The 23,041-nt window shown below is 38.9% G+C and overlaps 1 long non-coding RNA gene across 3 annotated transcripts in view; it reads right to left on the bottom strand.

Moving 5' to 3' along the window:
• The window catches only part of LOC117808053, a 97,866-nt gene extending 90,462 nt beyond the window's left edge, over positions 1-7,404 (bottom strand). For all 3 annotated transcript variants that reach the window (XR_004630116.1, XR_004630118.1, XR_004630117.1), the window contains exon 1: positions 7,224-7,404. This is a non-coding gene — a long non-coding RNA (uncharacterized LOC117808053). The remainder of the gene's footprint in view (positions 1-7,223) is intronic.
• Between the last annotated feature and the right edge of the window lie 15,637 nt (positions 7,405-23,041).

The following is a 23,041-nucleotide window of genomic DNA, read 5'->3' on the forward strand; positions in this document are numbered from 1 at the left end:
CATGCACTGCAGGGGTGCCAGCGCCCCGAGGACATGATAGAAACGATGACCTTTTCTTGCTGTTGTACTTGTATTTAAAGCTACATGTGTTTTTGGATGTGCCAAAGAAAGTATCATAAGCAGGAGTCGTGCTTTAAATTCCATATAGGTTGAAGGTATGTGGTGACCTAGAACCACACAAAGACAACAACATTCCCTGACTGCAAACAAAGAGCTAACTATGTTGGAGAACGGCCAGACAAAGGTCCGTCCTGTCCTAAAGGATGACCTAGTTGCGTTCAAGGTAATGTCTTCTCAGGTGAAGCTCAACAACACCAACAATGGCGGCTACCGTTACAATTACAGAGTGGTGGTTAAATGAAGTAACAACAAGTTCAAGTACCAGGAAGTGTACTTCAACCAAAACCTAGTGATGCTAGCATGCCCGGTGTGAATGCTAATGCTAATTCAAACAAACAGTGAGCATGAAGCTGTCAGGAATATTAATGCTAGCATGCAGAAAGTCAATGCTAGTGATTTACGACAATTTACAGCAAGCAGGAAGTAAATGTAATTAGCATTAGCATACCGAAAGAGAAAGAATGTTGCTAATTTAAAACAACCAGCGAGTGAATGTAAATAGCATGACGACTGTTGGTCTAAGTTAGCATAAAGCTATCCAATTTGTCCGGAATATTAATGCTAGCAAGCAGAAAGTCAATGCTAGTAAGTCATGACAAGCAGGGAGTCAATGTAGATAGCATTCTGTCTGTTTGTTTGCCTGTTTAAGCTAGCATAATAACTATTCAGTCTGTCAAAACAGTATTGCTAGCATGAAGAGAAAGAATGTTGCTAATTTACAACAAACAGCGAGTAAGTGTTAATGGCATCACAACTGTTGGTCTAAGCTAGCACATAAAAACATAGTGATGCTAGCAGGTAGAGCGACTATTGCTAATTTAATACAGAGTGAAACTACATGTACATAGCATCCCCAATGTTTTAGAGTCGAAGCTAGCATGAAACCTCAAAGTTCAATTTGTTGAAGTTAGCTTTACACCTGCTGGTTTAGCTTCACAAAATAACAACAAGCAAATGTCAGAAACAGATTAGCTTTTGAGATAGCATTATGGCTATATTAGAATGTGATCTTAGTAAAGCTAGTTAGCCTGGCTCTTACGTAACTTAAAAGAAGCTTAAATGCTAAAGCTAAATGAAAAACTTATAGTTGTAGGATGGCCATGTTAGTTGGATAGCTAGTTTCTTTTGAATTTGAAGTTACACCAAACTGAAGCGTGCTTGTGCTATGCTAGCAATTTAACCAATCCATATCTATTTTGCTTTTCGGAAAAAAAAATGTAACAAGTAGCAATCAAGAAAAACGGCCCGGCCCAAATAGCTACCAAAACAGATGCTAATAGTGTATTGTAGCATGTAAGCTAGCTATTTTAAAAAAAATAAAATTTTAAAGACATTTTTGGGGTGTTTCAAAAATAGAGCCCCAGAAGTTAGATGGTACTAGCTGTTTTTTTAAGCTAATTATAGAAGGACGCCAAACATGAGGCCCAAATAGCTACAAAAAGAGATGCTAATCGTGTATGGTAGCATGTAAGCTAGCAATTTTGTTGAAAAAAAAAAGCCTTTTGGAGGGGTTTTCACAAAAAGAACCCACAAAATGACCTGCTACTAGCTGTTTTATGCTAGTCATAGAAGGACGCCAAACATGAGGCCCAAATAGCTACCAAAACAGATGCTATTAGTGTATTGTAGCATGTAAGCTAGCCATTTTGTTGAAAAAAAATGCCTTTTGGAGGGGTTTTCATAATAAGAACCCACGAAATTACCTGCTACTAGCTGTTTTATGCTAGTCATAGAAGGACGCCAAACAGGAGGCTCAAATAGCTACCAAAACATATGCTATTAGTGTATTGTAGCATGTAAGCTAGCCATTTTGTTGGAAAAAAACTGCCTTTTGGAGGGGTTTTCACAAAAAGAACCCACAAAATTACCTGCTACTAGCTGTTTTATGCTAGTCATAGAAGGACGCCAAACATGAGGCCCAAATAGCTACCAAAACAGATGCTATTAGTGTATATGCTAGTTATAGAAGGACGCTAAGTTATTTATTCCCACATATTGACTCTAGTTCCACAACTCCTCCAATCAAAAGTCCACACCAAGTCCAAAACTTCACAACGATTAGAGGTTCTTAAAGCAGCGTGGCTCGCCTCATCAAGGAAGCAGAGAAATGAATCTTCAGCTGGCGAGCGAACTGCTTCGTTAAGCGGTTTGATTGTGGACACAAGTGATGGATGAGCTCATAAAAGCGACCAGCATTACATCCCAATGACCAAGATATTGCCTGGGAAAAAAAACTAAAAACTAATGGCTTTACGCAGAGGGAGAGTCACCTTTAATGGCTGCTTTCAAGTGCACTTTGGAGCATGTAAAAACAAGCCGCAGCTCCCACTTGTTTTTCTCCCTCTCTCTCATGTTACCTGCAAGGACTTTGCAGTTCAGCACGAAGGCATGAAGGGGATTACATAAAGTTTATTATACATAACAGCAGCTACAGGTATTGAGCAGTCATTGTGGCTTCAGGGCAGCCTCCTTCTAAATCACAGGTAAAATATGGAATGCAGTGACAGGGCCGCGTTCCCCTTTGTGTGGAGATAATAAGACGCTGCAAGGTTATGTGGAGGATTACTCCCATAACACGGGAGGAGTGCTCGGCTGTATAGTGAGGTCTGCAAGGTGACGCCGTCGTTTGTCCTTCAAGGGCTGCAGAACTTTGTCCCTTCGGTGCGTGAAAATGTCAAGTGTCAATTACAGATAAATGGATGACATATTGGTGTTTTCCACTCTCCACGCCGTGCACACAATGCACATTTAGGACCCGGGATGAGGACGCCAGCTGCAATGTAATATACAATTAAGAGCTTCACTGTTCGGTGCCAAAATATGGATGGGAAATTTAATGTGATTGCAGAGTGTGTGCGCGCTGCAGTGTCCTGTAATGTGCAGCCTCTGAGTCGCTGGTTGTTTCACGAGGCAGCCACCCTTTTTAGTCGTCACCTGTTCGAACAGAAGCGTCGTTATTTCCACCAACGAATGTGTCTGAACTGGCTTCATTCAGGCTTATGTAACAGCTCTGTCACAGGTGTCGCTGGCTATTTTTAAATCTTCATTATGTCCCCTAATTCTGAGTGTGAGAAGGCCCGTGGGCTAGGAGTTTGGACTGTTTAGAGACAAGGATCTGATCCAGGGAATGCATGGACGGATGAGGCTGCTCACAGTGGGTGGCTTCATTTATCTCGCCATGGAAAACATGTATTAGGGTTCTATTTTTACTCAAACAAAATGGAAATGTTGTATTGTTCCATTTAAATTTTCTTTTTGTTTTGGCACGTTAACATCTGACTTAATATTTCACACAATTGAATCAATTAAATACATCAAATGGGGGTTAAATGTAACATTTGTGCTAAATTCTACCAAGAGAGATGAGCAGGGGACACAAATTTAAAGAAAATTAGCATCTGACAACTATTACATTTAACATTTTCATAATGTTGTGCTATGCTATGCTATGCTTTGCTCCACTAGGTTATGTGTACAGTCAATTTAAACACAAGTGTTTTTAATCCAAAATTTTCCTAATTCAATTTCAAAATATTGAATTCTTCAAAAGACATTTTAAACAATCCTCAAAAGGACGTCAAATTGTTCAATTTGTGATAAATTCTAAAAAGAGAGAGGAGCCACAGACACAAATATAACGAAAATTAGCGTCCAAAATTTTTCAAATTTAATATTTGCATAATCATGTGCTATGCTATGCTAAGCTATGCTAGGCTACACTATGCAACAAAGTGAGCTGTCAATTTAATTTAAGTGTAAATCCTTAAAAGTTAAAGTTCAGTTGAATTTTTAAAATTGCATTTTAATTACATTTTCAATTTTTTTAAAATTGTATACATCTAATACATTTTTAAATTTGTGTTGATTTACCAAAAGGGAAGAAAATTTCAAGAAAAATTAGCATCTGAGAAATTTTAAATTTGCAAAATGTTGTGCTATGCTATGCTATGCTAAGCTAGGCTACACTATGCAACAAAGTGAGCTGTCAATTTAATTTAAGTATAAATCCTTAAAAGTTAAAGTTCAATTGAATTTTTATTACATTTTCAAAATTTAAAAAAAATGTATAAATCTAATACATTTTTTAAATTTGTGTTAATTTACCAAAAGGGAAGAACATTTAAAGAAAAATTAGCATCTGAGAAATTTTAAATTTGCAGAATGTTGTGCTATGCTAAGCTAGGCTACACTACACAACGTTATGATTAGGGTCAATGTAAACAGGACTGTTTTTGCTCTTAAATTTTCAAATTTTAATTTCAATTTCATTCTAAACTCTTGCATTTTTCAAATACATTGTAAATAATTCTTTTGAGGATGTTAAATTGTTACATTTTTGTTACTTTCTTAGACACAAATTTAAGGAAATTAGCATGTAAAAACACTCAAATTTAACATTTTCATTATGTTATGCCAGGCTACACTAACATACTTATAAAAAAACGTACTATCCCTTTAAGAGGCAGATGGGTACATCATATGGTGATGCAATTGCTGTGCTTTTTGCATGGCCTCAACAAAGTTAGTGTCTTTATTCAATAATTCAATCAATTACTGTCCAAGTTTAATCTATATTTAACATTTTGAAGGACACAATGAGGTGCCACCTGATCTGAATAAGAGATAGTATGGATGTGACAAAGTTTGTAAGGTGCATTAATAACCAGACAGACTCCTTCATCCATACCGTCCTGTGCACGTCAGGTGATTGGCAGTAAGCAGAGTGTAACATAGAGAGACACTCGACTGTGGCACAATGAAATAACGATTAAACAAACTCTGACAAAACCTAATTAAGGCTCCGTGTTCGCTGTGATGGATTATCTCTCCGGAGCGGTGGCTACGTTCTGCAGTTGTTTTAAGTCCAGACTTGAGTGGCAGCAAACATTCTTTGGTCTGTCTAATTCTGTGCTCAGTGCATTAAAGAGGCTCTGTGCTAAAGTCAGGAAATGATGATTTCTATTCAGGAATAAAAACAACATATCTGTGAGACGTGTGTGTGTGTGTTGGTGGAAGCAATTACTGCCTGGTGAAATCCTCAAAAAGTTAACTGCAAATATCAGAAACTGAAAACGCAAGCTAGCAGGGATCAGATCTACAAACACAATATTCTATCTGTACTGATATTGGCCTGTACTAAGTACCACCAATTTAAGGCATTATGACAGGCCACTGCTGAAATGATAATAGGATACAAATATTGGCAACAATAACTTCTGGTACTGGTATTAATATCTAGATCAGTTCTTGTATCTGTATCAAAATCAGAAAATGACACTGGTATCTAAACCACATATTGGTACAAGTATCTGTATTGATATCAGTACTGGTATCAGTATCAGATATCAGGTATCTGTACTGCATCTCAGTCCCAAATTTCAGTCCATGTATCAATATCAACACTGGTTTCAGTATCAGATATTGATACTGGTACCTGAACCAATATTGGTGCTGGTGTCAGTATTAGGAACAGATCCTGATACCTGAACCAATATTGGTGCTGGTATCAGTATTAGGAACAGATCCTGATACCTGAACCAATATTGGTGCTGGTATCAGTATTAGGAACAGATCCTGATACCTGAACCAATATTGGTGCTGGTATCAGTATTAGAAACAGATCCTGATACCTGAACCAATATTGGTGCTTGTATCAGTAGAAGGAATGGATACTGGTACCCAGTTCAATATAGTTACTGGAATTGATATCAGAAATTGATACTGGTACAATATCGGTACAGGTATCAGTATTAGGGATGATATCTGGTACCTGAACCAATATTGGTGCTGGTATCTGTATAAGAAATGTACACTGGTACCTCTATAAGAAAAAAATATATACTGGTACCTAAATCAATATTGGTTCTGATACCAGTATTAAGAACAGATACTGGTACCTGAATCAGTATTTGTACTGGTATCAGTATTAGGAATGTATACTGGTACCTGAACCAATATTGGTATGGGTATCAGTATAGAAAATTAATATTGGTACCTGAAGAAAATTGGTACTACTTTCAGTTTTAGAAAAAGATACTGGCATCTGTATCAGAAATCAATACTGGTACCTAAATCAATATTGGTTCTGATACCAGTATTAAGAACAGATACTGGTACCTGAATCAGTATTTGTACTGGTATCAGTATTGGAGATGTACTGGTATCAGTAATAGGAATGTATACTGGTACCTGAACCAATATTGGTATGGGTATCAGTATAGAAAATCAATATTGGTACCTGAAGAATATTGGTACTACTTTCAGTTTTGGAAAAAGATACTGGCATCTGTATCAGAAATCAATACTGGTACCTGAGTCAATATTGATACTGGTATCAGTATTATAAATTGGTGCTGGAATCAGTATTAAAAATACATTCAAGTATCTGTATCAGAAATTGATGCTTGTACCAGTTACAGAGATCAATTTGGGTATCAGTATTTCTATTTCTAATCTAGGTGTAAACATGTCTTTATCAGTATCAGTACAGAGGAAACTCTGAACTCTAACCCACTGCTGATGAAGAACTTTGTTGACAAAAAGAGACCCTCTTTGTGAGAGGTGCGACGTCCCCTCTGCCACGACAGCCTGCTCTAATTATCCAGATTTATCTGAAGGGCTGCTTAAAGAACCAAACAAGGTTTCTTAGAGGACATCATTTCCCCCTTCACTTCCCAACCCTATCAACTGCCAGATAATCTGGCGCCGAGCCACCTGACTGACTCCTGGCGGGAGTTCTTGACTCGAACAAGATATCAACCACACCAGCTGACACCCGGGCTCAACACAGACCGGTGCTCTCCAGTCCTCCTGTTTGATCAAGCGGCCGCACACGAGCTCGGCGGCGCAGCCTGGCAGAAAATGGTTGAGATATTCTCAATGAGGATGACTGAGCTTTGTATGCACGGGTGACTGCGTCGGGTCATGACGTTCCCTCTCTGATGTTTATCTGTTTCTTAGCATGCTGTGCTAGGCTACTACTGTACGTGAAGTAGAGTGGAAGTCAAGTCAGGACAGACACACAGGGAAGGGAGCTAGCACTGACAGCGCAGGTGCAGCACAGCTAATACTCTCACTACAGAAGGCTCAGAAAGGAGGCTTACTTTAGATCAGGGAGGCAGGGGTGTACACCAGGAACGCCGTCCAGAGCAGGTGAACACACCCACAGGGCTGGAGGCTCCTCCTCCATCCAAACACAGGAGAGGTACAGGAAAACAAAACTCCAAAAACACTGTCCCAGTGAGAGCAGAGAGAGACCTGAACACTGTCACAGAGCTAATCAGGGACAGGTGCAACCAATTAAGGGAAGTGGACCAATCAGAGGGGAGCATGCATCCCAGAGGGGACACACAGGAAATCAAATAAAGAGAGGGTTGCAAAGTTATTATTATTGTTTTACTGGTTTTATCTAACTCTTCCAACTTATATTATTGAACTGTTTTACTCTATTGGATTTAATTATTTATGTTAAAGATTTTTATTTAATTTTTCCCTATTTTAATTGTTGCTGTCTGCTTTTGTGAATAAAGACTGTTATATAAGTGAAGTTGAGTTGGAGTTGGAGGATGTGCACTGACAGGGATAAAATATCACACACTTAAAAATATCATTTTGATTTTGTACTTTAATAGAGGTATGATTAAAATGTTAAAAGTGACAGTCTTAGTTTAGACAGTGAATATCATATATTCATATTGTTCTTGTGATTTTAGTGTGAATTATGTTACAAATAAAATGAAATGAATGAAATTATTTTTTATATACACAAATACAAAAAAATAAAAATACAAGTTTTAAAAATGTATATGTATTGAATTTTTCTGTTTTGATTATTTGTATGTATTTAGGCAAGTAGCACCATTGACTGACATCTCAACCAGTGGTTTAAGCTTGTATTGTTAAGAACACATGTTTTGTTAAAAAAGTATGAAAAATTAAAATTAAAAAAAATCTTAAAAATTGAATTTTATTATTATAATTTGTGTCCTGTTTTGGCTATTTGTATGTATTTTCAACCCAACCAATGGTTGAAGCCTGTATTTAAAAAAAAATGTGTGGTCTGATAAAGATATATATATTTTTTTTAATTTAAAGAATTTGACTTAATTGATATTTTTTCCATTCTTTAACTATTTGAATTGTATTTTGCCACTTTGCACCATTAATGGACATTTCAACCAGGGGTTTAGGCCCTATATTTATAAGAATCAGGGTTAGGGGTTAGGTTTAGGGGGTTAGGGGGTTGGGGGTTAGGGGTTAGGGTTAGGGTTAGGGTTAGGGGTTAGGGTTAGGGTTAGGGGTTAGGGTTAGGGTTGGGGTTAGGGTTTGGGGTTAGGGGTTAGGGTTAGGGGCTAGGGGTTAGGGTTAGGGGCTAGGGGTTAGGGTTAGGGTTAGGGGTTAGGGGTTAGGGTTAGGGTTAGGGTTAGGGTTAGGGTTAGGGTTGGGGTTAGGGGTTAGGGTTAGGGTTAGGGGTTAGGGTTAGGGGTTAGGGTTAGGGTTAGGGGTTAGGGGTTGGGGGTTAGGGTTAGGGGTTAGGGTTAGGGGTTAGGGGTTAGGGTTAGGGGTTAGGGTTAGGGGTTAGGGGTTGGGGTTAGGGGTTAGGGTTAGGGGTTAGGGGTTAGGGTTAGGGGTTAGGGGTTAGGGTTAGGGTTTGGGTTTAGGGTTAGGCATAAAAAGTAAAAAACAAAACAAAAAAGGAATTCTTGTCAATTTTAATTTGTTTAATTTTGTTTCCTGTTTTGACTATTTGTATGTATGTAGGCAATAAGCACCATTGACGGCGTTCCCAACCATTAGTTGAGACCTATATTTTTGAAAACATATTGCTTTTTAAAAAATGAAAAAAAAATAACTTAATTTTAAAAAATGTAAACATGTTTTAATATTTTTCCATATTTTATTGTATGACCAACTTCTCAGCCAGCCTATACTTTTAAAATGTGTTGTGTGTTAAAAAGTGAAAAAAATAAATAAATAAAAAATTTTGTAATTTTTTTTTTTTTTTTTGAAGTTAAAGGGATCATGTGGCCCTAACACTGAAACATGAATGTTGCAACTTATACCACTTCATAAGATACAATTTCTGCTATAATCCTCACTGAATCAAATAAAAGTAGTACTGCTCTTTCTGTTGTACTTCTTATTTCAGTGAATTATAACACCCTGCAGTGAACACAGAATTTTAACTTCATGTTATTTTGTTCCCAGCACAGACTGAGGAGAGTAGTCCGCTCCAGGTGTTTGAATACTCAGCACCTGCTGGGGCAAACATTAAGTTGCAGGTATTGATCATCCCTCACAGATAACAGTATTCAGTGCTTCCCCATCTGCCATAATGACTGGAGGCCTCTTGCCAGCTGCCTCCACAGGTTTGCTGCTTCTGGTTCGGTGTTATACACTTTGAGAAAATGTGTTCATGAGACAGAAAGTCATCACTTAAAGACAGACTGAGTCTTCTGAGAGTAACGAGCACACACATATGTATCTCAATATTGTGTTCGAGCTGAACCGGCTGATTGCTTCTTATTTTTCCACGCAGTTCATGCACACACTGACTTCCTTTGTGGAGTGTGTTTGTGCCAAACTGCGACACCGCCGCAGGGCTCAATGTTCTATAATAAGCCGCAAAAATTGGATCATTCTTTTATTTACGGGGTGGAACAGTTGGACTTAATTGTCCCTTTGGAAAAAGTGACATGTGATTTGTTGAGAAGCCTGAAATTCTTCCACAAACGTGCCGCTTTTTAAAGTCTCAGCCAGTCAGTGTGACTAACTTCAGACTGAGTGACAACATTGGGAAAGTGCGTGAGTGCGTGTGACTACCCAGCATGCCCATGCGCGCAGGCAGGGAAAGTTCAGCGCTAGCATCGCCGTGATGTGTCACTTCCCCGGCGGAGATTTTCAAACACGCTCACCATCAGAGGGAGGAATAAAAAGTGTGAATTGTGTGGATGAGGGCCGCGGACCATGCGTTAGCATGTGATTCACACAGTCTGGTGTTCAGAGCAGGCCGGAGAGCTTCACGCCCTCAGGGGAGGGGAAAGGAAGGCATGTGGGCGATCAGGGCTGACACAGAGAGTTCATGAGCATAATGTTAAAGAAGCAGCTTTTATTAGACCCGCTGTTTAAATACGACATCCACCCTGCAATATGACACGTTCATGGAATCCCTATGATGTTTGAAAGCTCATTTATGCTCTGTGGACGAAAAACAAAGACTCTCTTTTAGAGCAGGAAACTGGCAAGATCCCTGAAACTATCTTGCGCGTCAGAGCGCATCATCCTTGGAGTGTGTTTGGATTGGCTTTTAAAGTTCAACTAGTTGTTGTTGCAAGCACTTATTTTTTTAAATGTTCCTCACAAAACTCCAGAGTCCCTGAAGTCCCAAAAAGTATTCTTTTTAATATTATGTGCGCAAGATATTAACTAGTCTAACTTGTGCGCCGGATATAATAATCTTGTGGGACCAAGATACTATCTTGTTGCCTTCTGGGAACAAGCTGAGTACCTTATGCTAACCTGCTTGGTATCTTGTGCGCACACAAAAAATATATCAGGTGGACAAGATAATAATCTTGTTCAGACAAGATAACTATATTTTGGGCAGGAGAGGACAACTTGTTCCCCTAAGATACTTAAATGGTGCTAAACAGATATTAACTTGTTCCAACAAGATACAAACTTCTACAAACAAGATTATAAATTTGTTCTCACATGATACTTAAATGTTGCTAACAAGATTATCAATACTTAAATGGTTTGATAGCTCATTTATGCTCTGTGGATGTAAACATACACTCTCTTTTAGAGCAGGAAATTGGCAAGATCCCTGAAACTATCTTGCGCGTCAGAGTGGCGGGACACCATGCATCATCCCTGGATTTGTGCAATATAATAAAGTGTGTTTGGATGGGCTTTTAGAGTTAATCTAGGAACTATTTGACACAGTTAACATAGTTTTTGAAGGCTAATGCTAAGCTAGTTTTACTTTCTTACTTTTTTAATTCCTCACCAAACTCCAGAGTCCCTGAAGTCCCCAAAAGTGTTTTTTTTAATTGTGTGTGCAAGATATTAACTAGTCTAAGGTAAAGAAAATAACATGTGCGCCAGATATAATTATCTTGTGGGACCAAGATACTATCTTGTTTCCTTGTGGAACAAGTTGAGTACCTTATGCTATCCCTATAACTATCTTGTGTGCACAACAAAAACACATCATGAGGACATCAAACTCTGACACAATTCAAACCCTAACTGGGTGCGAAATGTTGCTTTTTAGAAGATCTGGCGTGTTGACGAAGTTAGCTAGCTAGCTTGATACTTGTCAACTAAGTAGCCACACTGTTCTATTTTTTAAAAACTCAATTTAAAATAAAGTGATGTCATTATTCTACTTTTATCACATGCTTCTTTGTCCCTTTTGGTACACCGTAGTCAAGCTGCCGCATAGTCTTCCTGCTTCCCACTGCTGCCAAATATTGAAAACCCTGTGTTTTTTGATGGCGCATTTCACTTGGAGAATTGGAATATCCCAGAAGTACCTTGAGTTTGAGCTTCGACCTACAAGCTATGTATAAAGGTGTAGCTATTCAGGCTAATGTAAATGAGCGATAGCATCACAAAAGCTTACAGGACACTATTTTGGCGTGTGAGGACCAACGCCGACCTAAATCAAAGATGTTAACAATCACCATTCCTAGTCAAGATAGTGGACGACTCAGGTTTAAGATATGTCCTCTCATTGCCGTATTGCTTGTCTTACGGTACTTAAGATACAGGCGCAACATTAGGGACAGCGAAGCTAGAATTAGCATTAGCATAGCAGCGCTTCAATGTGTTATGCAATGAATATGCTTTTGAGGAGGACGTTTCTCCATGTGAATGGTTGTCAAATGACGCCCAGTGTCTTTCTTCTCAGTCGTGGTGAACCAAAGAATACCTTGGAAACTGTAGTTAGTGGTAACACACAGGTCCACTTTGTTCCCCTCACTTTGACATTTACATGCGCCTTTGTTCCTTCTACTTAAAATGCAAGGAAGCGATGCACAGAAAGGTAAATAGAACGGGTGAAAGGACTGCAGTCTGGGGGAGCTGATTGCAGATTTACTCTCCTAGTATCACATTCTTGTCTGCCAACGCGTCTCCGACCAAAAAAATCAAAGATTCCTGACTTGATGGCAATCATTTTTTTTCTGCTGAAACTGCCAATCTGCTGACATTTTTCCTTTGTGGCAGGCTTCCTCTGTCGAGTGCCGTTTTATACCACCTCTCTTTGACAGGCCGGACATCAGAGACGGCTTCCAGACAGTCAGGATTCAGAGCTAAGTAACCCGACAGATGAGCAAAAGTGGCTTCTTTTCAGTGGCCTGGGACTAATCTGTCTCTCACTGTACCTGCATTTCACAGAATATTTAGATGAAACTTCTCTGACTTCTACAAATGCAGACAGATGGAGGAGATATACGAGGACTATATTTAACATTCAAATGAAACTACTGTTTAAACTGCAGAATATGACGATAATGAGGCTCTCACTATGACGTATATGCCGGTTTGACATATTCAAAGCACTGCACACTTTTCCACCAAGGCAGTTTCAGGGCCAGTTTGGACCCTCGGCCAGGACAACAGGTTCCAGGGCAGCACCAACTCAACCAGGAACTGTGAACGCCAGGGGCGAGAGGCTGGGAGGGCAAGGGGTCTTCTTACATGAAGTCGGCGTCCATGTAAAGCACGACAGGTCGCACAGGAGTGTCGGTAGACGTTCTCTTCGGGACCTCATGTGAGTACAAAAGGCTCCGGCGCTCAATTGAGTGTTTTTGCGAGTGGCTACACAAAGTGGACCTGTGTGTTACCACTAACTACAATTTCCAAGGTATTCTTTGGTTTACCACGACTGAGAAGAAAGACACTCATATGGAGAAACGTCCTCCTCAAAAGCATATTCAAACGCATTGAAGCGCTGCTATGCTAATGCTAATTTTAGCTTTGCTGTCCCTAATGTTGCGCCTGCATCTTAAGCAACGTAAGACAAGCAATACAGCAACAAGAGGACATATCTTAAACCTGAGTCTTCCACTATCTTGACTAGGAATGGTGATTGTTAACATCTTTGATTTAGGTCGACGTTGGTCCTCACACTCCAAAAATAGTGTCCTGTTAGCTTTTGTGATGCTATCGCTCATATGCATTAGCCTGAATAGCTACACCTTTATGCATAGCTTGTAGGTTGAAGCTCCAACTCAAGGTACTTCTGGGATATTCCAATTCTCCAAGTGGAATGTGCCATCAAAAAACACAGGGTTTTCAATATTTGGCAGCAGTGGGAAGCAGGAAGACTATGCGGCAGCTTGACTACGGTGTACCAAAAGGGACAAAGAAGCATGTGATAAAAGTAGAATAATGACATCACTTTATTTTAAATTGAGTTTTAAAAGAATGGAACACAGTGTGGCTCCTTAGTTGACAGGTATGTAGCTAGCTAGCTAGCTAGCTAACATGTTCAACACGCCAGATCTTCTAAAAAGCAACATTTCACAACCAGTTAGGGTTTGAATTGTGTCAGAGTTTGTTGTCCACATGATGTGTTTTTGTTGTGCACACAAGACCAGAGCGGCTCCAACTCTTTGCTGGTCTAGAACCGCGAACTGGTTACGTCAGGGGCGAGGGGCGAGGGGCGAGGCAAAGCAGGGGTCGCCCTCCACGGGCATAGCATTCATAGCATATAGAGAATCGAACTCCATTGTCAATGTGTAATTCGCCCCTTAGTGATGCTGCTTCTATCCCCTCTGATCTTCCCCAGATTAAACACCCCCACACACACTCGAACACCGCTCCACATTCCACACTGAGCAGTTTTTTAAATCAGCTTCTCTAATAGTTCCAGAGTTTATTTTCAGCCTTAATGAGCCTCTGCTCTGAGATCTCCCGTTTTGCTATTCCAAGCCAATTCACAGAGGTTTCCATCCCGTCTCACTCCTCTGTTTCCCCCCTTTTTTTGTTGCATTCATGCACTCATTTAAGAACACGTGTGCACACACTGTGAAACAAACGGCGTTGTCAGATCCCTGCAGGGAGAGCTCTTGCGAGGCATGGCGCGTCCCTGAGGAAAGTAATGGCCTGCCCTGGAAAGTCAAATAGAAGAACTCGGCACGAACACACAGAAGCAAGAAAGAGGGTTTAAAAATTAATTACTTCCTACCTTATCTGAGGACATACATATTAAACTGTGGAGATGGTATCAGTTTGATTGCACAGGAGGAAAAACATACTGTATATTGCTCTTGTTGGAGGTGGGAATTGGAGGTATTGGGTGTAAATATTTGAATTTGATGCAATATTCAAGCTCCGAATTATTGACACTGTGCATCATGCTGACTAGACATCATCCCATCCACTTGGAATATTCAACAGCAGCTCAACAGGGACTGAGACAATTTCCAGAACAACACATACAAGCTATTCTATTTACTTTCATGTCCGACATAAATAATGCAGAATCCCAGAGCTTGTAGGAGCAGCGTGCACATGTGCATCAACACTATTAAGACGCCGCTTCCACCTGAGCTGCAGAGACATTACAAGGGTAGACACGGCGCTGAAATATTTAATGTCTTCTGGAAGAGGATGCCCGGTCTGGGCGGGCGGGCGAGGGAAGGTGGTCGCCGGCCTTCCAGAGGAGGAAGACAAAACGCTCCCTCCCACATACAGTAACCCTGCTCCTGCTGCTGCTGCTGCAGCCCCGAAAGGTGCACAGTGCGAATCAGTCTTCAAATGGATTATCCACAGTGGACCTGGGAGCGCTTAAAGTTTGAGTGGAAAAACAAAATTATGTACTTCCTTTGATCTGAGGCACATTTAGCGAGGCAAACGAGCGGGATGTGTCACCCGGAATGTATTTTTACATTGCAGTCGGTTGCTGCTCCCTTGCATGATCAAGCGGCCACATCAAAGGGAATACAGGCGGCGTCTGAACTCCTCTTTCTCTGTTGGTGTCTATTTTACGCTCCACATTGCATATCATCCTAATTTTAACCTATAAAGTCAGAAAATTAACCCTCAGCGACACATCCCTCTCCACAAAACCCGCTCTGAAAATGAAGTTTCTTTTCTCTCTTTACATCTTCCTCCTCCCTCCTCCTCCTCCTCCCTCCTCTCTTGATCAGTGGAGCAGGAAATAGATCCCACAGAAGCGGTGATGTAACCGAGTTATCTAATAGCCAATTGAAACGCGTCCAATTTACATCAAGCCCCACTTGATGTAAATGACCTTCTTTAAAGCACGCTTAGCGCCGTCAAACACACTGTTAGCGGCGTGCCGTGGAGGAAAAACGCCCCCGATCGGCTTCGCTTCCTGCCGTGTCACATCGATATGGCTCCCTATGTGAACACGTCTGATAGGGCGTCCACGTATACATTTCGGACTCCCTCAGACCGAGGTGTTGGGACAGCGCCACTCAGGCCAAGGGCTCCCCGATGCCTCAGGGACGGCCGGGGAAGCACTGTCATTGACTTGGTGTGTCCTTAACTTGTGTCACTTTTTAGCAACAGTTAGCGACAGTGGCTTGAGGACCATTAGTGATATAACCCGTGGCAGCTATGTAGCAGCACAAGGTCATTATATCCCAAACGCAGGCGTAATGATAGCTGCATGTACAGTAGAAGAAGAGAGAGGAGCCTGGTCGTAATGAGCTCTTTTGGAGTGTTATTTTACTACCGCTGGAGCTCTCCTCAACCCCCCTCTTCGTTTCTGCGCACAGCCAGACACCCTGAGTCATTAGCAATGAAAGTTCAGCACAGTTCAGGCTGATCATTTTTGATTTAGATGAAAGCTGCGCGCAGACAGAGGGGCCTTTTTTTTCTCTCCAAGCGACCCCCTCGATGCACGCGCTCCGAGGCAGCCGCCGCCGAGGAATGCATGCAGGGGTAGATCTTTCCAACATTGGAGCTGTTTATGTTGCATCATCTGTGTTTGGGTTCTGCAAAAATGGAACACCTCCCTCCCCTTTATAGCACATGCTTTTTGTTGTTCATGTAGGAAATGAAAATTGACCTCCTTTCTGCGTCCATGTTAGAGTTGTAATGTATGACTTCCTTCTTTGGTGTCATTATGTCCTAAGTTGTCGTCATCACATTGCATTACAAGCAGGGTGAAATGTTAAAAATTATATGTTAACTGGTGGTGAAAATGTACGCCACATTTAGAGTGCAATACACCTGCAGTACCTTAAGTGTCCACTAGAGGCTAGCTCTAAAAGTAGCTAAAAGGCGCTGAGGTTCCATGTTAGGGTTCCAATTTTTAGCACAATTTGTTTTCTTATGGGAACAAGTGAATGATCTTGTTAGAACCATTAAGTGTCTTGGGGGAACATGTGAATGATCTTGTTAGAACCATTTCAGTATCTTGTGTGAACAGGTGAATGATCTTGTTAGAACCATTTCAGTATCTTGGGCGAACGAGTTAATGATCTTGTTAGCACCATTTAAGTATCTTGTGTGAACGAGTTAATGATCTTGTTAGCACCATTTAAGTATCTTGTGGGAACAAGTGAATAATCTTGTTAGCACCATTTAAGTATCTTGTGGGAACAAGTGAATAATCTTGTTAGCACCATTTAAGTATCTTGTGGGAACAAGTGAATAACCTTGTTAGCACCATTTAAGTATCTTGTGGGAACAAGTGAATTATCTTGTTAGCACCATTTAAGTATCTTGTGGGAACAAGTGAATAATCTTGTTAGCACCATTTAAGTATCTTGTGGGAACAAGTGAACAATCTTGTTAGAACCATTTAAGTATCTTGTGGGAACAAGTGAATAATCTTGTTAGCACCATTTAAGTATCTTGTGGGAACAAGTGTATAATCTTGTTAGCACCATTTAAGTATCTTGGGGAAACAGGTTAATGATCTTGTTAGAACCATTTAAGTATCTTGTGGGAACAAGTGAATAATCTTGTTAGCACCATTTAAATATCTTGTGGGAACAAGTGAATTATCTTGTTAGCTCCGTTTAAATATCTTGGGGGAACAGTTGAATGATCTTGTTCGAACCTTTGAAGTATCTATGGGGAACAAATTGTCATCTCCTGCCCAAAATATAGTTATCTTGTGCGCACAAGATAATATTTCATTTTTACCAACTCACTGACCGTCTGTATGCTTCTATTTAACTTAAACTATCTCTTTTAAGAATGGCTAACTTTAACTTGCGGGGACTTGTTAGCCATAGTGCTGTGCGGTTTGTCGTTCAAGCTAGCTAATGCCTTCCCTTTAAGATACTTAATCCAGATCTGACTTTCAGCTATGCAAGGAAATCTGACAAACCTTTAACTTATTATTGCCTTGAATGCCACGAAGCACAAAACATAACTTTTGACTACAATTTGACACAAAGTTGTATTTATCTGATGGAGGGTTTCCTGCCTGAGAGTCTACAAACGTCTATTGGTCATTTCTGAGCACTTACATTGTTAAAAGGCTTAGAGGTGTTTAGACACCCAATGGATGACCAGCAAGAACCCCTTTAAACCTGTGAAGTCGCCTATATGCCACATCCAAACAAAGCACACGCACACAATAACAATAACACCGGCCACTTAGCAGAGACAGAAAGCCAGTTAATACTAGATAACTCAATAACCTGTCCCTGTCGTGGTTTGCTTTGCTGTCAGGCATATGGCACTCTCAAGGCAATCTGGTATTCCTGACTGCCTGGGAGGCTAAATTCATATCTAACTGCCTGACAGACTGCCCCTGTATGGCTCTACTTCCTTTCAGACATCTGGTATTGTCTGGCAGCTACCTACTCTAGCTTGGCTTCCTGGGAAGCTTTACATGGCATTCTGCTGCCTAACAGACTGCTTTTTTGTTTAGCAGCCTCTAGCTAGTATCACTTTGTACCTACTTCCTTTAAGGCATCGGTTTTAAAATGCAGCCCGGGAGGCCGGTTCTAATTCCTCTGAAGCCCCTGCCAAAACGCCTTGGCAGAATATCCCTAAAGTGCATGTTCTCTGCATGGAAATAACCGGCGTCACAGCGCCTGTTCCTAAGACGAACTCCCTGTAAGTGTTCAGCTATTTTAGGACCATTGAACAAAGACGGAGTAATATGAGTAACAGCTTGTTTGTCGGGTTCCAGTTGTATTTTTAAATATGAAGAGGTCTAAGGGTCTTAAGAAGGCAGACGTAGGCGGGTTAGATAATAAGATGCAAACTAGTCAGAACATAAAACAGATGAATCGCCCACCACTTCTTTGATGGGAGATATGATGAAGAATGTGAGAGCAGTCTCAGACAATCTGACCTTTTCAAACAGCATTGCTCTACCCTTGAGTAAAACTTGAATTATTATACAGGTAGAGGTCTAACCAGAGGTGTCACTCATACAACTCCAATACCAATGAAGTAGGGACACTAAAAAAACATATTTAATCAGTAATATTTACTTGCTGTTCAACATTTTGGGTCATATTTTACATTTCATGTTTCAGTTTTTAAATGTTTTTCCTATGGGTGTTAACTTGGGGCTGCAGGAAGGCCAGTTTTAGCATCCACACTCTTCTACTAAGGAGTCTAACTATTGTTATATGTGCAGAGTGTGGTTTAACATTACCTTGCTGATATATGCAAAGTCAGGGTCTAGCTTAATAACATGTAAAGTTTGTGATAATTAGTGTAATAAATAATTTAATTATAATATAGCTTACCTTTATTATTATTATTATTATTATTATTATTATTATTATTATTATTATTATTATTATTATTATTATTATTATTATTATATTGTATTATTATATCATTGTTATTATAATAATAATAATTATTATTATATTGTATTAAATATTTGTATCATTATTATTATTATTATTATTATTATTATTATTATTATTATTATTATTATTATTATTATTATTATATTGTATTATATATTTGTATAATAATAATAAGTATTATTATATCTATTTGTATTATTATTATTTGTATTATTATATTATATATTTGTATTATTATGATTATTATATTATTATTTTTATTATTAAATTGTATTACACATTTTTATTATTATAGTTATTATATCATATTTTTACATTATATAAAGTGTTATAAATATAGTTATTATATTTGTGTTATTATTAATATTATTATTTTATATTATTATATTATTTTATTATGCATTATTATTATTATTATTATTATTATTATTATTATTATTATTATCTTATATATGTTTTATTATTATTATCCTTATTATTATCATTATTGTATTATATATATTATTATTATTATTATTATTATTATTATCTTATATATGTTGTAATATTATTATCCTTATTATTATCATTATCATTATTCTATTCTATATATTTATTATTATTATTATTATTATTATTATTATTATTATTATTATTATTATTATTTTATATATGTTTTATTATTATTGTCATTATTATCATTATTCTATTATTATTATTATTTATTTTTATTATTATTATTATTATCTTATATATGTTTTATTATTATTATCCTTATTATTATCATTATTGTATTATATATATTTTTATTATTATTATTATTTTTATTTTTATTATTATTATTATTATTATTATTATTATTATTATTATTATTATTATTATTATAACATTTTTCACTATGAAAGAACATTGTTGTACTCCCTGCTGGAACACAATAATGTCATCCAATGGGTTATCAGTAAATTAAATGTAAAGGTATTTAATATAATCTAAAGCATTCTGAATATGAGTATATTAATAATGCTTTATAACTAGATGTTATTCTATTACACATTTTAATTATCTTATAATTCCATACAGACACTGGCATCATTATGAGTTATGATAAGTGTTATAAATAACCATGAATGCTTGTAATGACGATTATTAGTGAGAAAAATTGCTCTATAAATACAATTATTTCTATGGTGGAGCCCAAAGATATACAGATATAGAGAGTGTCAAGCTAGAAGACTGACGCACAGCTCTTGTCATGTTTTAAAGGAGCTGCCTGAGTGAGTTGCGCTCTCATTGCAACAATAACCAGAATCCCATAAAACAGAAAACTAACATTTCACATGGTTTCAAAGGTCTTCTGCCAATTGGATTCCAACATGGCCTCCCAGAGGAGCACACAAACTGGCAGACTTGAAAGCAGACGGCTTGGAATTGAAAGCGATGCAGACTTGCTCCTGGAGGTGGACCCGGGGCGTCAGCGCGAATGTTCAAGAGACTCAAAGTGCATCAAACAGTCCTCGTGTCTTGAAGAGTCCAAGTCCACATGAGCTCGGGAGACAAAAAGAGTCTCCAGGAGGGGGAACTTTTCCATCTGCAGAGCTGGACGGATGATCCAACACCAAGGAGTAGACTCCTTTTAGAACTATAATAGAACTTATTAGAGATGACCTTTCAAAATAAAGGTCAGATTCTCTGAAGAATCCCCTTCATTCAGTGCTATCCATCAAAGAGGAAACCTGCAGTAATTTAAATTAACCCAGGTTATGTGCTTTAACTCACCCAATGGGATTACTGGGGAGCTTTTCTGATGGATTTGCTGGAGAGTGTGTGTCTGCGTGAGCGACTTGAGCTTTCAGGAGCCAGATGTCTGCAGAGCGACCCCTCAGCACAATTACCTTCAGACATCTGGGACCAATAAACGCGGCGAGCACTCTCTTTTCTTTCTCTTTATTTCACTCGTCCTCTTGCTTTATCAGAATCTGCATGTTTCCCTTCATGCCCAAACACATGCATTCAACTCCCTCCCCCCTCCTCCCTTACATCTGCCTCTGCATCTGCACATACATAAACAACCCTCCTCTCCTTCTCTCCCCCAGCTGGTCGCCACCTCGCTTCCTCTCTCGTCTCCTCTGTGTGTTTCCTCTCGCTTGTCACTCCTTTCCACTCTCGTCAAAACACCTTCTCCTCCCTGGGCACCGACAACAGCAGAGCCGATTTGCTATTCAAATAGTTTTCTCACCTGGTGCGTGCGTGTGTTGCGTGTCCGTGGAATGCATCATCATGCAAATGTTGTTTACCTGGTAAGCAGAACCGGGGCCTGTTTTTTAAGGCAAGAGCTTCTGTGCTTTACATATTACTCTGCAACATTTCATCTCTGTGCTGCGACACCGACACATTTGTTTGTGCTTGAAAGGTGTTCGTACTCGAACAGAAGGCCGGTGTTTGGAAGGTGTTTACTGACTGTCAGCAGTGTCTTAGTGTGTCCTCACTTTGAACTTCACACACCCTTAAAGCTGGAAAACAACCTGTCAAACAGCAGCTAGGAGGTCAGAGCTCAATGCAGAGACAGGTCCTCATTCTAAAGCAGGGGTGAAAAAAAATATATATATATTAATAATAATAATAAATAAACAAATTAATAAAAATACAAATAAAATACAGCAAAGTAAACCAAATAAAATATTAAAAATAACTGAATAAATATTGTCTGTAATAATTTAAAATAAGACAGTATATACTTAAAAGTGACTTACTAGATAAGGAATAAATAAAGTTAGATGGAAAAAGACAAATTAATAAGCAAGAATAAAAACAATGGTCTTGAGAGTGCCCCCTTGGATTCCACTGTAGTAGATAAAACTTTTAAAATTGCCTTCTCTGGTGCCTTTTAAGAGTAAAAGGCAAAGAAGGGCCCTCTGGATGCCCCTCAAATGTATTAAACATAGAAAAAATGGCCTTTAAGTGACCCTAAATTGTTTACAATGTAGAGCAAGTGGCTTTTAAGTGACCCTAAATTGTTTACAATGTCGAACAAGTGGCCTTGAAGTGATCCTAAATTGTTTACAATGTAGAGCAAGTGGCCTTTAAGTGACCCTAAATTGTTCACAATGTAGAGCAAGTGGCCTTTAAGTGACCCTAAATTGTTTATAATGTAGAGCAAGTGGCCTTTAAGTGATCCTAAATTGTTTACAATGTAGAGCAAGTGGCCCTTAAGTGACCCTAGAATGTAGAAACATAGAAAAGTGCCCTCTAGATGCCCCTGAAATGTTCAAATAGTTAAAATGTGCCCTCTAAGTGCCTCTAAAATGTTTGTTTTTTTAAATAAAGGCCATTTAGTGACCCTAATTGTATATAATGTAGAACAAGGGGCCTTTAAGTGACCCTAAATTGTATTAAATGTAGAACAAGTGGCCTTTAAGTGACCCTAAATTGTATTAAATGTAGAACAAGTGGCCTTTAAGTGACCCTAAAATGTAGAAAACATAGAAAAGTGCCCTCTGGACGCCCCTCAAATATACAAATAGTTCAAAAGTGCCCTCTGAGTGCCCCTAATATGTAGAAAACATAGAAAAAGTGGCCTTTAAGTGACCCTAAATTGAATCAAATGTAGAACAAGTGCCCTCTTAATGCCTCTAAAATGTATAAAACATTAAAAATCTCATTCTCACCTCTCCCTCTCTCTCTTATTCTCCTCTATCCCTCTTTCCAGACCCAACCCGGTCTCAGCAGATGTGTGTCTAACATGAGTCTGGTTCTGCTGAGGGTTTCTGCCTGTTAAAGGAAGTTTGTCCTCACCACTGTAACTACCTAAATACTGTGAGGTGCAATGCTCATGGTGGATTAAGGTGGGGTCAGACTGAGTCTTATCCTGTCTTGGTGTTGGGTGGTCTACACCTGCTCTGTTTGTAAAAGCATCTTGAGATAAGGTTTGTTGTGATTCGGCACAGTGGCCCATGCTACTGATTCCACATGTGTGTGCAGGATCTGTAAATAGAGAACCTCAAACCAGCACAGTTCCAAGGGAGGTCAATGAAAGGTGCACATTTTGCATAGTTTTGCCTACTGGTTCCACACACCACCAGTCTAATAATATAACAAATACAAACATGAGGAATAAGAAATCACATTAAGTCAAAGCGACTGGTTCCCTTCTTTGGAGTTAAGTACAATAA

The sequence above is a fragment of the Notolabrus celidotus genome, chromosome 24 (genome assembly GCF_009762535.1).
Source record: "Notolabrus celidotus isolate fNotCel1 chromosome 24, fNotCel1.pri, whole genome shotgun sequence".
NCBI lineage: Eukaryota > Metazoa > Chordata > Actinopteri > Labriformes > Labridae > Notolabrus > Notolabrus celidotus.